General features: G+C 35.7%; 1 long non-coding RNA gene across 1 annotated transcript; it reads left to right on the plus strand.

Annotated features, from left to right (window-relative positions):
* The first annotated feature begins 573 nt into the window (after positions 1–573).
* Positions 574–1760, plus strand: LOC148906730 (uncharacterized). Its single transcript, XR_016121242.1, has 2 exons — positions 574–833; positions 1150–1760. It is a non-coding gene; the product is annotated as an uncharacterized LOC148906730 (long non-coding RNA).
* The last annotated feature ends 12810 nt before the right edge of the window (positions 1761–14570 follow it).

The following is a 14570-nucleotide window of genomic DNA, read 5'->3' on the forward strand; positions in this document are numbered from 1 at the left end:
TTATACTATCAACCATGGTCAAAATATGTTAATGTCTGGATAACCATGGTACACAGTCAACCATGGTCAAAGTGTTAAAAATGATGATCATGACACACAGTCAATATATAAGGAACATTTAAACATAAGAATCAATTTTCATGTTACACTATCAACCATGGTCAAAATATGTTAATGCCCGGATATACCATGGTACACAGTCAACCATGGTCAGCCAGAATATCTGAGTTATCATAACTCTCTACCCATTTTCTAGCAAAAATGTCAATTTTTTCCTTAGAAACTAACAAGAGACTAACACCATATACTTGTAAGTAAGTTTGTAAGTGAGGCCTTTTAAAAGTTAACCTTTACTTACAATTCGTTTTTGAAATCCATATTTTAGCTTACCAGTGCATTTCGAATAAACTTCCACACAATACATTATTGAAAAATATACTTATTTATTTCCTGTTACTGTTACCCACTGCTGAAACTATTTCCAGTGCATTTAAAATATAAACATCTTCAAACCATCTCTACACATTTGCAAGTCTTGTTTCTTTCCACTAAGAAACTGTACTGTGACCGTGAGTGGACTGGTGATTAGCCGGTATGTACGCGGGCTCATAGTCTGTGTTTTGGTCCCTCTGTTGTTGTTATTTGTTATTCACCGGTAACCGTTTCTTGTAGAGAAAATACCGTATAATCTCTGTTCAAAAGAAGTTTTTATGAGTTTTGGAAGCTGAATTTGTTCAGCAAGAGTTTGATATCCTGCAGTGAGTTCAATTTTTACTTCCCTGGATTGCAAAATCGGTGGCTGATCATGAGGACATGGATTGAATCACTATCAGGCATGTACCGTTGAGACTCTTATTTTGATTTTCACTTTTTATTCAAACCCAATTTATTCTGGAGTTAACTGGCTGGAATCTTGCTCTCCGTAGCTTTAAGCATTTTAATGAGGTCGGTCAAAGAAGCTGAATGCCTGGCTGGCTTTTCGAAAGCGTGAAACAACATTTATGTTTCGAAATACGGCTTGAATCGTTTACGTTCTTGTTGAGTTCTTTGGGGATTAAATAATAGCCAACCAGAATGTATAGCAAGTGCACGTAACTCATAAAAGTACAGAACATTAATTATTTTATATCTTTCCATATTGATTTTAAGGTTCAAGAAAGATCTGTTACAAGAAGTAATGTACAGAGCAGAGAAAATATTTTGATAGGGTAAAAAACCCACAAGGAATTATAGTGGGGAATCAAAATTCACAACATACTTGGAAAAGTCTTGCAGAAGCTATTACAAATTGAACTCTTTATAACAATTTATTTCTAATTTAGTGAGAAAATTATGAATTTTTCAAGAAGGTCTTGCCATTATTCATTTATACTCAACAAAACTGTATGGAAAAAGTATTTTTAAGCAAAGTCATTTTATCTGTTTCTTTGATCAATTTTCTTTTAGAAAATTATAGTCAGCACATTAAAATGCATAAACAGATTGCCTGTATACATAATCAAGTTATTTTATTGAGTGTATTATAATATGACAAAATAGAAATAATTCTCCTAGAAATTGCCATACTATAGATGTGCATTAAGCATTGAACAGAAAGTACAGTAAGCTGTCAGGACAAAACTAGAGCACCAGGCCAACCCAATGTCATGATAGTAACTTTAGTGTAGAAACAAACATTTTGGCTAATATTTACATACTGATTGTATACAAGTTATTTTATGTTCCTTTAAAAAAGTGCAAAAATTTGTTTGAAAAGGCAATGATTGTTTTATTTATTTTGTTCCTTCTATTAATGAGTGAATTATACTACTGCTCAGTATGATTTGCACCCTGATATTGTATATTTATGTAGGCTTTTCTTGACCATGCTGCACGGGTGCTGTTTGCAAACATGGTTTAACCATGGTATTGATATTGCTTTCAAACATGGTTGACCATGGTATACCATGGTATTGATATTGCTTTCAAACATGGTTGACCATGGTAACGATTTTGCTTTCAAACATGGTTGACCATGGTCTACCATGGTATTGGTTTTGCTTTTAAACATGGTTGACCATAGTTTGTCTATGATGTGACCATGTTTTGACCATGGTCAACCATGAACATTAAATACAAGAACCAAATCGAATTTTACCAATGGCCGACGATAAATGATAAAGTCGTGCAATACGACTCCCCCTGACATAGTTTTGGTCTCTCATGTTCTTGCTCCTCATTGGTTAAGAATGAGTCGATATATTACGTCAGCGAACAGAATCCTCTCTGCGATTATTAATGAGATGCCAAGTCTCGCTCGCTTTTCATTTTGTTTCGGCCATTCCCTTCGGAAATCTGTCGGAACCGGAAGTGCCCGAAATCTGAATTCGACGACTCACCAACGGAAAAAATAACGAGCGAGACTTGGAGCAAGTCTATGAATATATCAAAAGTTGAAATAAGTCGATATGTATCAAAATTTAAAATGCGTAAATCCATTAGTATAGCGGACATGGAATTTAAATTAAGCTACTCTTTTGTACTTGCCTGATTGAATATCTCCGAATATCTCTTTCTCTGATCATGACTTATTTGTCAAAACAATGATTATGCGTGATTTGACATTCAATGATTATGATTGTCCTAACGAGGAGAACGTTGTTTCTAATCCCACCTTGTGCTAGGGTTTCTAACCCTAACATGTACTAGGACTGATTTCTATCATCAACATGTGCTATGGTTTCTGGCTGAACATTTGCTAGACTTTCTATCCTCAACATATGATATGGTTTCTAGCCCCAACATGTCATAGGCTTTCTATCCTCAACAAATGTTATTGATTCTAAACCTAACATGTGCTAGGGCTTTTAACCCCAACATGTACTATAGGGTTCGCAGCCCTAAAATGTGCTAGCCTTTTTAGCCCCCAACATGTGCTAGGCTTTCTACCATCAACATCTGCTAGGGTTTCTAACCCCAATATGTACTAGGGATTCTAGCGTCAACATGTACTAGGGATTCTAGCGCCAACATGTGCTAGGTTTTCTAACCCTAATTAAGGGCTAGGGTTCCTAGCCCCAACCTTTTCAATGCTTTCTATCATCGACATATGTGCTAGGCTTTCTATCCTCAACATGTGCTATGGTTTCTAACCCCGACTTGCGCTAGGGTTTCTAACCCTAATGTGTACTAAGCTTTCTATGATCAACATGTCCTAGGGTTTGTAACCCCAATTTTCACTAGGGTTTCTAACCCCAAAATGTGCTATTGTTTCTATCCTTAACATGTGCTAGGGTTTCTAGCCCCGACGTGTACTAGGCTTCCTATCATCAACATGTGCTAGGGTTTCTAACCCCAACATGTACTAGGGTTTCTAGCGCCATCATGTGGTAGGGTTTCTAACCCTGATTAGGGTTAGGGTTTCCAGCCCTAAAATGTGCTAGGGTTTCTAGCCCCAACATGTGATAGGCTTTCTATCCTCAAAATATGCTATTGATTCTAAACCTAATATGTGCTAGGGTTTCAAACCTTAATATGTGCTAGGGTTTCAAACCCTTATATGTGCTAGGGTTTCTAACCCCAACGTGTTCTAAGGTTTCTAGCCGCAACATGTGCTAGGGTTTCTAACTCCAACATGTAATTTTTATTCTCAACATATGCTATTGATTCTAACCCTAATATGTGCTAGTGTTTCTAGCTGAACATTTGCTAGAATTTCTATCCTCAACATATGCTATGGTTTCTAGCCCCAACATGTGCTAGGCTTTCTATCATTCATGTGCTAGGCTTTCTAACCCCAACTATTGTCATTGTTGCGGTGCCAAGCTCTAACCACACTGAGCTGCCAAGTCTCATATGAGACTAGGTTCAAATCAGTCCCGTTCAAGACTCAGAATCATTTCAATTTGCAGATGCATAAGTTGCTTCATATGCTTCGAGGATCAGATCAATTTGATGCATTATATATGTCCGACCGGACTCGCACGGAAAGTGAACATCGTGGTCTAAGGCATGCGAAAGCGCAGTAGGGTAGCTAAATAGGCTGCGTTCACAATGTATGGCAGAGGGGGGCAGGTGAATTTAGGGGGTATCGGAAAACTTTTCACCAGTAAAATGGGGGGAAGGGGGGCTTAAAATTTTTTTTCAGAGAATTGCGGGGGGATGCAAAATTTTAAGGAGCTACGAGAGATTGCCCGGGGAGATAGTTATTTTTTGGAGGACTTCAGGGGGGAAGGGGGGGGGGGAGGGGTCTAAAAAATGTTTTTATCATTTAAAGATTTTACCTGCCCCACCCCCCTCTGCCATACATTATGAACGCAGCCTTAGGGTAGCTTTCTTGCGAATTGTGACGTAATATCGAGTTGATGCCGAAATCGCTTATTGTATTCAGTTAACACAGAAATCGGATGCTAACGATTCCCTAGAGTACATGATAATCAAGACTCTTTAAAAAAGACCTGTAATTTATTCCGCTCCTGCTTAACCATGAAAGTGACTGAATTTTACTTCACTATCAAAGGTCTGTCACTTTAAATTCCTTTCCCATCAAGAATTCGAGCATCTCTCTCCTCACAAATATCCCTTCTGCTTTTGCTGAGAACATTAATTTAGCAGGAAAAAACACAAGGTCACGAAATTTGAATTGTTCGTTTTTTTTATAATACAATCAACAAAATCACCTAGATTCTGATTCAAAATTGCTCGAAATTGCACTCAATTCCTGATTAAGTTGCTCAATTTTGTTGAGTGCATTATGAACAAAATTATATATTCGCACAACATTCTCGTACAATTCTGAATTCATAGATACTCGTGATGTTTCAAAAGTTCTTAAATTGGACTCACCTAAAGGCTCGTCCAATTTTGAAAACTCTGAAATAATCACTTTTACCTATAAATTCCAATATTGTACTCGATTTGTGGCACTTTGGCACTTAAGAAACGGGTCCATATCATGTTCTTTCTCATGATATGTGCGGAAAAAGGAACCAATTATCGGTTCCCTATATCATGAGCCTTTTACTCATAAAAATATGAATTCATTACATTTTAGAGTATGTTAAATTATTGACCAGTATCATTTAGGTGATTTATATATCGAATATGCGGAGATCAGCGGATAACATCAACGTTTTTTGCAAATCATCGTTGAAAATTTTCAGTATGATACAAAATGCGCACATTTACTTGTATACATATACTTGTATTTCCATTCCTAAAAACTATTAAATGCGTATATAATGGGGTTTACGCTCAACCATATTCTAAGTCAGTCAGTCAGTATCGTTAAATTATCATATCTAGTGAATATCGAAGGAGAGGAAAAAAAGTTGGTTTTATTTGCAGATGACACCACCTTTTTCTTAGGAGACATAACTTCGTTCAACAACGTGTTGGAGTTACTAGAACAATATCATAACTTCTCATCTTTAAAAATAAACGTAAGCAAATCAGAAGTCGGATGGTTAGGAAGAGTAAATCGGGACCAACCACAAGAATGGAATGAAGATTTCCAATGGAAAAACTTTTATCAAGAAGGGATAAAAATACTGGGTATATACTTCTCGTATAATGATAAGTGCAGATATGAACAAAATTTTAAACGGATATTCACTAATTTTCAGACAATTTTATCGTTATGGAAGACAAGAAACCTAACACTTTATGGTAAAATCCAAGTTTTGAGGTCACTCGCGCTGCCTAACTTGCTCTACTTTTGTTCCGTGCTTCATGTTTCAGAAGATTTTGTTAAGATAATAGAGAGTACAGTACAAAATTTCATATGGAATGGAAAAAAACCAAAAATCAAACACAGTACGTTAATTGGCGATTATGAGTTAGGAGGATTAAAACTGCCGGATTTTCAAGCCTGTATACAAAGCTAATCGAGCCAAATGGGCAATTAAACTATTCCGATCAAATGAAGAAAATAAGAATTTAAGTAAAATTCCATCCACATATCTTAAAAGTGTAGGAGGATTTCACCAAATAAAGATAAATTTTGATAGAAAAAGGATACCAAATATTGTTCCAGCTTTTTACAAGAGTGTACTAATAACGTGGTCAGAGATATCAGAAAGTAATAGTGATGAACCAAATGATATATATAATCAACACATTTGGAATAATAGATATATACAAATAGAAGGAAACTCCGTTTTTTATGATTACTTCGTCGACTTGGATATTAAAAACATCTCAGACCTATGTGATGACAATGGTGAAATAACTTGGGAATATGCAAAACGTAAAGGACTTCGGGATAAAGATTTCATGAGATGGGCTGGAATAAAGCAAGCAATCCCGGCGTTATGGAAAAAACAAATAAAAGGAAAAAAGAATGTTTTCAAACAGAATCCTGATAGCTTAAAATTAGGGAATCAAAATAGGGAATTGAGTAAAATAAATACAAAGCAGCTGTAACAGTGGTTCATAGAGAAAAAATTCAAACATCCGACCTCTCAAGGTAATTTAGTAAAAAGAATAAATCAGAATGATCTTTGGGATTGGAATAGTATTTATAATAGGATATATAAGACATCCATAGATACCTATTCTCGATTTTTTCAATATAAGCTTTTAAATAATATACTGTTTCTTAATCGCGATTTACATCGTTTTCGAATTCTCGATTATTCCTCTTGTTCTTTTTGCCATATGCATCCTGAAACAGTCGACCACTTGTTTGTTGAGTGTGTGGAGTCTAAGAATCTATATTTTGAAATTCGTGATCATTTTAAAGAGTTCGGAATAAATTTGCCAGAATCCAATTTGTATAATATATTACTAGGTGTTGATGATATCGTACTTAACTATGTTCTGTTATGTTTTAAAATATTTCTTTATAAATCTAGAGATAAAGAAAAAATACCCACTTTATCCCACTTCAAAAATGTTCTTAAACACAACAGAAGAATAGAGCATAAAATGGCCGAGTCAAAAGGTATTCTTGTAAAGCATAATAGTAAATGGAGTAAAATATCTCTAGCATTAGAATGAAGCGTCTGAATGGCTAGGGGCAACATAGTGTTTTTTGTTTTATATATAAATGTATGTGTGTATGTAGGTGTGTATGTATGTATATATATATGTTTGTATGTGTGTATGTATATATGTATATATATATGTGTGTGTGTGTATGTATGTATGTATGTATGTATGTATGTATGTATGTATGTATGTATATATGTATATATAATATTTTTGTATAAGGCATTAAAATAGTTTTATGATTAAAAAACGTATGTTATAAAAAGTGCTAAAAGGTAAAAATGATAGAAAGCATTCCGTTCTTTTGTTTTATAGTTTGACTCTTTGTCTCCATTTGTAAGACTAGGTTTCACAGGCCTTTTCAAGTAAAATCATTTTATCTATAATAAATTGTGTAGAGTAAATTAAACAAAATAGAACCATAGCTATGTGGAGGAGGTCGGTGTATGTAAAAAAAAAAAAAAAAAAAAAAATAGAACCATAGTTATTTATAGTTATGTGGAGGAGGTCGGTGTATGTAAAAAAAAAAAAAAAAAAAAAAAAATAGAACCATAGTTATTTATAGTTATGTGGTTAAGTAGGAGATGAAGAAAAATTGTAACTTTTTAATATTCATTAAATATATATATATATATATATATATATATATAGCGACCTTTATTAGCGATACACATGAGCCTGATACAAATTCAAGGTCATAAATAAATTCAAACTAGCAGTGGATAATTTAAACCATATCTTAGTGAAATGATACGAAAGAATTCGTGCTTTCATGATGGAAATTAATACATAAATAATTTCATAATCTCTATATACCTTTTGTGCAAGACACTACTGAATAAGTACATCGTTTCGAATACATCTGACAAAAAAAAGTAATGATTTCGTGACACGAGTGTGGGCTTGAAATATCTCTTAGGTACTGAGATGTTAGCCAGCTAAGTATCTCAAACGTTTATCACAGGCTGTTTCCTCTTATTTTTGAATGTTTGAAAAATGATTCAGTACAGCATTTTAATTATAAATCAAAATTCAATAACCTAAAAAAATTCTAATTTCCGAGGATCAAATATTTATCGAATTATCTAGATACCCGGCACCCGGGAACCAATACACGGGGGTTTTTGATTTTTGAAAAAAATCATCAAATAAACAGATCGATAAGAGCATGATACCAAAAGCACTCATTTCTTGACCCTGTTGTACATCACACTCTCAAGATTCACTTTTCCATTCCCATAACGCTGATGAATGCATTCAGGACCTACCACTCTCTTGTACTCCATCGCCAGCTATATTCTAATCCCACGGCGTTGGTTGAATGTCGTCCGTAAGAGCATGATACCAAATGCACTCATTTCTTGACCCTCTTGTATCACACTCTCAAGATTCACTTTTCCATTTCCATAACGGTACTGAATGCATTCAGGACCTACCACTCTCTTGTACTCCATCGCCAGCTATATTCTAATCCCACGGCGTTGGTTGAATATCGTCCGTAAGAGCATGATACCAAGTGCACTCATTTCTTGACCCTCTTGTATCACATTCTCAAGATTCACTTTTCCATTCCCATAACGGTGATGAATGCATTCATGACCAACCACTCTCTTGTACTCCATCGCCAGCTATATTCCAATCCCATACATTGGTTGAATATCGTCCGTAAGAGCATGATACCAAATGCACTCATTTCTTGACCCTCTTGTATCACACTCTCAAGATTCATTCTCTATTCCCATAACAGTAATGAATGCATTCATGACCAACCACTCTCTTGTACTCCATCGCCAGCTATATTCCAATCCCATACATTGGTTGAATGTCGTCCGTAAGAGCATGATACCAAAAGCACTCATTTCTTGACCCTCTTGTATCACATTCTCAAGATTCACTTTTCCATTCCCATAACGGTGATGAATGCATTCAGGACCTACCACTCTCTTGTACTCCATCGCCAGCTATATTATAATCCCATGCGTTGGTTGAATATCGTCCGTAAGAGCACGATACCAAATGCACTCATTTCTTGACCCTCTTGTATCACACTCTCAAGATTCATTCTCTATTCCCATAACAGTAATGAATGCATTCATGACCAACCACTCTCTTGTACTCCATCGCCAGCTATATTCCAATCCCATACATTGGTTGCGGAATATCGTCCGTAAGAGCATGATACCAAATGCACTCATTTCTTGACCCTCTTGTATCACACTCTCAAGATTCATTCTCTATTCCCATAACAGTAATGAATGCATTCATGACCAACCACTCTCTTGTACTCCATCGCCAGCTATATTCCAATCCCATACATTGGTTGCGGAATATCGTCCGTAAGAGCATGATACCAAATGCACTCATTTCTTGACCCTCTTGTATCACACTCTCAAGATTCATTCTCTATTCCCATAACAGTAATGAATGCATTCATGACCAACCACTCTCTTGTACTCCATCGCCAGCTATATTCCAATCCCATACATTGGTTGAATATCGTCCGTAAGAGCATGATACCAAATGCACTCATTTCTTGACCCTCTTGTATCACACTCTCAAGATTCATTCTCTATTCCCATAACAGTAATGAATGCATTCATGACCAACCACTCTCTTGTACTCCATCGCCAGCTATATTCCAATCCCATACATTGGTTGAATATCGTCCGTAAGAGCATGATACCAAATGCACTCATTTCTTGACCCTCTTGTATCACACTCTCAAGATTCATTCTGTATTCCCATAACAGTAATGAATGCATTCATGACCAACCACTCTCTTGTACTCCATCGCCAGCTATATTCCAATCCCATACATTGGTTGAATATCGTCCGTAAGAGCATGATACCAAATGCACTCATTTCTTGACCCTCTTGTATCACACTCTCAAGATTCACTTTTCCATTCCCATAACGGCGATGGATGCATTCAGGACCTACCACTCTCTTGTACTCCATCGCCAGCTATATTCCAATCCCATACATTGGTTGAACATCGTCCGTAAGAGCATGATACCAAATGCACTCATTTCTTGACCCTCTTGTATCACACTCTCAAGATTCATTCTCTATTCCCATAACAGTAATGAATGCATTCATGACCAACCACTCTCTTGTACTCCATCGCCAGCTATATTCCAATCCCATACATTGGTTGAATATCGTCCGTAAGAGCATGATACCAAATGCACTCATTTCTTGACCCTCTTGTATCACACTCTCAAGATTCACTTTTCCATTCCCATAACGGCGATGGATGCATTCAGGACCTACCACTCTCTTGTACTCCATCGCCAGCTATATTCCAATCCCATACATTGGTTGAACATCGTCCGTAAGAGCATGATACCAAATGCACTCATTTCTTGACCCTCTTGTATCACACTCTCAAGATTCACTTTTCCATTCCCATAACGGCGATGAATGCATTCAGGACCTACCACTCTCTTGCACTCCATCGCCAGCTATATTCCAATCCCATATATTGGTTGAACATCGTCCGTAAGAGCATGATACCAAATGCACTCATTTCTTGACCCTCTTGTATCACACTCTCAAGATTCACTTTTCCATTCCCATAACGGCGATGAATACATTCAGGACCTACCACTCTCTTGTACTCGATCATCAGCTATATTCTAATCCCATACATTGGTTGCGGAATATCGTCCGTAAGAGCATGATACCAAATGCACTCATTTCTTGACCCTCTTGTATCACACTCTCAAGATTCATTCCCCATTCCCAGATAACGGTAATGAATGCAATCATGAGCGGGCTCAAAACCTACCACTTTCTTGTACTCCATCGCCAGCTATATTCCAATCCCATACATTGGTTGAATGTCGTCGGTAAGAGCATGATACCAAATGCACTCATGTTTTGACCCTCTTGTATCACACTCTCAAGATTCATTCCCCCTTCCCATAACAGTAATGAATGCATTCATAACCAGCCACTCTCTTGTACTCGATCGTCAGCTGCATTCCAATCCTACGAGCGCGGCTACCTCTGGAAGTGGTGGTAGGGAGCGCAAGTTTTGAAAATATAAGAGACTAGGGGGAAAAGTGGGAGAAGGATTGGATCGGAAAATATGAGATACTAGTACCTCACCCATATGTCACATATATATCACATGTGAGTAGCGTCTATTCGATTAGTCTTGCCCATTATTCTAAATTCCAGTACATTACAATTAAATCTATTAGTTAGTTTATAGATAAACTTGATTGCAGAAACGTTGTAGTATACATTTATACAAATATCTAATGAGATGCATAATGCAAAATAACCATTTTCAACGCTTAAAACCAACTGATTTATAATCATTAGACATGAAAAAATATTTTGACAGTCATTGAATGAAACAAACAATAAATAAAGCGATTTTTCTGTTTTGCATATCATTAAATATACTGAATAAATTAGATATTTGAATAAATGTATACTGCAACGTTTCTGCAATCGAGTGTAAATTTTTATCTCCGCGCGCCCGTGTAATATCCTCTATTTACATTACAATCTTCTTAGACTACATTCACGAATCCTTAGCCGGTAGAGCAGAGCATTGGTTGTGCTTGTGCTGTTTTTGCTTACAACGTCAGGACAAATACTTTTTCCAGCACTCTTTTTTTACAATGTCTTTTCAGAGACTTTTATGCATAGAATAACTTCAAAACGCTTTACATGATAGACTCTAGCTTACCACAGAATCAAGCATGTGTGTTTGAAGGCCACCTTATAATAATAGCTCTTTGTTAATTAAGAAGACGAACGTCCTTAATGACAAATTGACTAAACTAATTATATATGTAAAAATTATGATAAAATATAATTAATGACAGAGTGCTCACACTAAATCCCTGAAACAAATACTAATTTTTAGCACTAAATAGTAATATTAAACAATAGAAAACAAAGGATTCTGTATGAAATAGTACTAATTAGTACTATTTAATGTTCACGGTTTTAGTGCGTGCACTCTACAGCAAAAATAAATTATTAAATACTTATCTAAAAAGGCATTTATTTAAGAAAACTTTCTTAAAACGCTCAGTTTTTGATGGGAGAATAAAACTATGTACTCTATCTCTTAAAGTGCTTATAAGCCTTTACACAATATTTTCAGAATTGATTCTTTAAATAGTGAATAGTTGATTGTGAAAATAATTCATCATTTAAATGTTGGGTCTTTGAGATACGAAGGTTTATATTCCCAATATGTTAATGACTATGACGTAACATAAGGGATCATTTAATATATACCATTGCACTCGTTCTGGAATACAGTATTTTAAAAGCATCACCCTTTTACTCGTGACTCACGTAAAGGTTCTTACAAATTTGTTTTCAAAAAATGTCCAGCATTCAATACTAAACGTTGCCACAAAATAACTCAAATCCCTTATGTTACATCATAGTCATTAACATATTGGAAATATAAACCTTCGTATCTCAAAGACCCGACATTCAAATGACGAATTATTTTCACAATCAACTATTCACTATTTGTAGAATCAATTTTGAAAATATTGTGTAAAGGCTTATAAGCACTTTAAGACCCTGGTCCTCTTGGGTGGAAGCAGAAGGAAAAGAGGGTGATTAGGCTGAGTTACTTTATCCCATAATCTTAAATCTGATTTTTCAATTATGTCTTTCACTGGAACTGTATTCTTAATATAACCAAACTTAAAAGCCCTATTCTGAAAAACATCTATTTTATATAAGTACAAACACTATAAGTGTGTAACATAAATACCACTAAATATTGCTAAATTATGCTAATCCTATTTTTTTTCTATTGTTTAATTAGCATTATTTACTACTAAATACTGCAAAGTGTTGCACACTTTTAGTGTTTGTACTCTAGAACAGCCCCAAACTGAACTGGCATAGGTGAATAGAACCATAATGATAGATTGGAAAAGGTGATGGAGGCAGTCCAAACTATAACCATATTTCTTACAAATCCTTAGTATATACATTCTCTTCCCTGCCTTTTTAAGTAAGTTATCAAATTGGATGTCCCAATTGGTAGGGTTACTATGGAAATGAACACCCAAAAGTTTAATGTGTTACTTGTTCAATACCCTGTATGGAATTAGGAATAGGTGCCACAGCTTTGCCCTTGACAACAAGTTCTTTAGTCTTAGATAAATTAATATCCATTAAATTATCCTGAGCCAACTTCTTAATGGAGTCTACCTCTTGGATAGAACAATCATTATTACCAATCCTAAAGGTACTTAAAGTTATATCATCTGTGTATTTAACCAAAATAGACTTAGAATTAGTAATAGGTTTGATGTCATTTAGCATAACTGAAAAGAGCACGGGACCCAAAATATTGTTCCTAGGGGAACGCATTTATTTATAGATACAAAAAGAGTAAATATACCATCACTAATGACTCTCTGTTGTCTATGAGTAAGAAAATCCACTACCCAGTTAAATATATATGGGTTAATAGGCAATTGTCTAAACTTATTCAGTAAGATGAAGTGGTTAACTGAATCAAAGGCTTGCGAGAAATCAAAGGCAAATACCCTTACGCTATCAGCCATCCCATCCAACCTTTTCATCCACATATGTTGGCAATGGAATAGTGCCAATGTGGTATTACAACCTTGTTTATAAGCAAACTATTTCTATTTCTATGATTGGTCTAATCTCTAAGTTATAAATTATACATTCAAAGAGTCTGATAATAATGTCAGTCAAAGATATTGGATGCAGTTGATTGATAGTCTGAAGTGGAGATTCTTTAGGTATAGGAGTTATGCTAGCAACTTTCCATGTCAGTGGGACTGATTGAGCTTCAATAGATAGGTTGAATAAGTGAGTAATAACTGGAGCCTGAGTTCTAGTGCAAATTCCTTCCAGAACCAGCACTGAATACAATCCGGACCTGAGGCTGTTTTTTAACACTTGATAGGAACTTGAATGTGGTAGATTCATCAACAGGCATTCTTGTATGTTCCGTAATTTCCAATAAAATAGGAGTTTTATATTTAGTATCTGTGTTAATTCCTTGAAAAATAGTATCTATATCTTCCAGACAGAAGATTGAACTAAGTGGGACATCCTTTGCCTCTCTACCAGTGATAGTGTTTACTGTCTTCCACCACTACTGCTTAGTAGTGGATCCATGCTTCTCATTTTTGCTTTTGACGGAGTTGATCTAATCTGATTTTCAATTATGAGTTCACTTATCCTTGGCAGAGGTGAGTTTGCTTCAACAATCATACCTTTCTGGGAAAAACCTTTGTCTTTTCTTTAACAGATACTTTACAAGAGGTGTAATAAATACAGGATCATTCGATGACATCTTAACCCTTTTCATGGGGAAACAGATTGCAATCGCAGGTCATACTACAGTATAAAAACGAGAAACTGCATTGTTTAAGTCCCTTCCAAATAGCTCACTCCTCCAGTCAATTCCTTTCAGGAACTTAATCATTGCTAGTTTGCAGTGTGATCGAGTATCCCGAAATTCAACCCATTTTCTTGCATGTGGCTTTGGTCTTTATTTTGGGATGAACCACCACACACTTGTGATCAGTGTTAATCAGGCTATTTATGCATCTTACAGATCCAAAGTC

Source organism: Actinia tenebrosa, unplaced genomic scaffold, assembly GCF_029948245.1.
Source record: "Actinia tenebrosa isolate PJP-AT-01 unplaced genomic scaffold, QUT_ActTen_1.0 PGA_scaffold5__44_contigs__length_20552954, whole genome shotgun sequence".
NCBI classification, from domain to species: Eukaryota; Metazoa; Cnidaria; class Anthozoa; order Actiniaria; family Actiniidae; genus Actinia; species Actinia tenebrosa.